Here is a 3342-nt window from a genome sequence, read left to right on the forward strand (position 1 = left end):
TATTATTGTATATATTAAGAAATATAAATAAAGTTTTAAATAATGGAAAATATTTAAAATAAAGTAAGAAACTAAAGGTTATTTAACAAACAACAAACCCGATTTCTATATAGACAAACTTCTGAATAAATTACCTATATATTGTGCTTCTAGGAGAATAGTTAAAATTGTTTACGTCTCGTAAAAATATCTCCACTAACGCAGCGTTATGCCAAAAGACTTATAACGCTAGAATCCTGGTTTCGATACTCGTGGTGGGCAGAGCACTAATAGCCCATTGTGTAGCTTTCTGTGTATTTACAAACAAACATGTCTTGTAAAGGTGTCGAAAATATAATTTGCCTCCTTTAGCCAATCAAAATATCTGTCGTAATATCAAGATATATAATTTGCTTCCTTTAGCCAGTCAAAATATCTGTCGTAATATGAAGAAACATAATTGCTTCCTTTAGCCAATAAAAATATTTGTCGTAATATTAAGAAATATAATGCGCCTCTTTTGCCAATCAAAATATGTGTTGTAATAAACTATTTAATTCTATGTTGTACTTCATCTCACAAGTCACAATGGTAGTAACTTAAACAATTATTCAGCGCTGTTGTAATTTTTATAAGCTAATTTCATCAAGTATTCATATCAATCAATTAATTACATGTTTATATATTTAGCACTATGTAAATTAAATAAACATACATATCACATTACAAAGTGTACTGATTTATTGTACCGATTGAGCTTTTCACCTAGATGAGTTTGGCAACAATTTGAACCGATCACAGAACTAAATTAACATATAACATTGATAAATACATGCTTTACAGAATTATACAATAGTAACAACTCCGATTTCACAATATTTTACTTTTACAAACTTAAGCTGTAATGCTTTTGAAAAGTTCCAGACTTTTTAAAACATGAATTAAAGAGGCTGTTACATTGAATATTATAAATATATTTTGTTACAACTTGTTCAACACACGTGTCTAAACGTCACTAAAACACGGAACAGAAATACGTTTTGGTTTTATATATGGTAATATTAATACAGAAGCATACACACACACACATGTATATATGTATTTACATTTATACAACTTGATGTCTAAAATATGTCGAAAACAAGTCACAGATACGATTAGACAATATGTCAATTACAATACATAAACCAATAAACAGTTTGAAGCTAATGGTAGTAAAGCGGTCAATACAATAATAAAAATTACACTGTAAAGAGCTTACGGAGACTTTAGACATATCAGTGACAAAATCCAGGAAACTATTATGAAAGATACAGCAAATAGAAACTACGTTTGAAATCCCCGATTTTCTGTCATTTCTGATAACAAAAAGTATACGGTTTAGCGAGTCAGGATTATATTGGTAGCTGAAAGCTTTTAATGGGCGTAAAATAATCAGACTAGCTTGTCGAAGTAACGTTATGAAATCGAACAAAGTAGGTTGTTACTGAAAGTAAAGTGTATATCGATTAGCCAAAATACGTTATTCGACATATAATGAAAACAGTACATTATTCAATGTGTAAAACACATATAATTAAATAGTACAGGAAGAAGTGACTCTAGCAGAATTCCAAGAATCAAGAAGTCTCTAAACAGTATTCCAGAAATGTAAAAGTATCTTAAATAGTATTCCAAGAGTAAAGTATCTTAAATAGTATTCCAAGAGTAAAGTATCTTAAATAGTATTCACGAAGTCTAAAGTTGATCACCTGGAACATTATGATGAAACATTACAAAAGGAAACAGTTCGTTATACCAGGTCCGGCATGGCCAAGCGTGTTAAGTTGTTCGACTCATAAACTGAGAATGGCGCGTTCGAATCCCAGTCGCACCAAACATGCCTCGCCCTTTCAGCTGGGGACGTTATAATGTGACGGTCAATCCCACTATTCGTTGGTAAAGAGTAGCCCAAGAGTTGGCGGCGGTGGGTAGTGATGACTACCTGCCTTCCCTCTAGTCTTACACTGCTAAATTAGGGACGGCTGGTGCAGATAGCCCTCGCGTAACTTTGTGCGAAATTCAAAACAAACAAACGAATCATTATAGTAATTTAAAAAAAAATGGATATTGTTTGGTTAACAATAAACTTTCGATTAGTTGATTAAACTATTGATTCAAATTTTTTTACTGGTCATAAAATATCAAATAAATTCCCCATATTTACTGAACTGTTTATTAAACATTAAACTTTTTAATAAAGGATATTGACATCATAAAGATATCATATCTTGTTTAAGGTGAATTTTACAGAAAAAAAAAAACTTTGCTGCGAAAGAACTACTCCGTACTGATTAATTTTGCAGGTTTACATTTTTATAAAATATGTGCTAATAAATGAAACGTAGAACTTGGTGCAGAAAGTGCCCTTTCTGAGTGGCAATCCGAACGTTTTAGTTTTTACGTTTGCAGTTAGGAAAGGTACTGTGACGTAATAGTTGCCAAACAAACCGCCAACGCCAGCGCATTGAATGTAAATAAACATGGCCAATGCATGGAGAGAAACAGAGGCGGAGTCTGTTTTGACTTTGTATTCTGAACCATGTCGAGTAGCGCTATATCAATTTGAACATACTCTGAATGAATCTAGAACAGTTACTTTTGACACAGATCTGACAAGTTCTAGTTATGAGGACAGTTCCACGAGCGAAAGTGGCGGAACTGTAGGTGATACTGATAGCATCCAGGCCGGTTGCAGTCGGTCATACCAGCCAGTGGAAGAATGGTAAGCCTAAGTCATGACAACAAATATGGTGCTGGTATTATTTTACGTGCAATTTTAAGCATCTCGAAACCTGTCTGGTGTTTATAAATTATTGGTATCACAGACTGGGTTTTATTTGTTTATACTTTGCCGACTATGGTAACTAATACTCGGCCCTTCCACAATCATTGTACCGGGTATTTATGACTCGTAACAAAATGAATTTCAATTATACGTCATAATTCTGTTTATAAAATTAAACTTGATGTAGCAGGCTGATTAGTTAATTTAATATTTACCATAAATGTATAATTTATACGACATATTCCTTTTCTACAACCATAAGCAGCAGTAAACCATGTTATCATAAAACAAACATAAAGAGTAGCAATATCAAGACAAAAAAAATGTATAACAAGGTATGTAATCCGAAAAACCGATAGATTTATATAAAACACCACCACTGAAACGAACAAAATGGTCGGCGCGCAACGAAGTGTTTGGCAACTATTACGTCATAGTTGTAAAACGTCACGGAAACAACCAAACGACCGAGGAGAACAGTGTTCGAGGATCGCATATTTTGTTTCATTTATTACTCAAAACTAGTGTTTATAAAA

Source organism: Tachypleus tridentatus, chromosome 7 (genome assembly GCF_004210375.1).
Source record: "Tachypleus tridentatus isolate NWPU-2018 chromosome 7, ASM421037v1, whole genome shotgun sequence".
Lineage (NCBI taxonomy): Eukaryota > Metazoa > Arthropoda > Merostomata > Xiphosura > Limulidae > Tachypleus > Tachypleus tridentatus.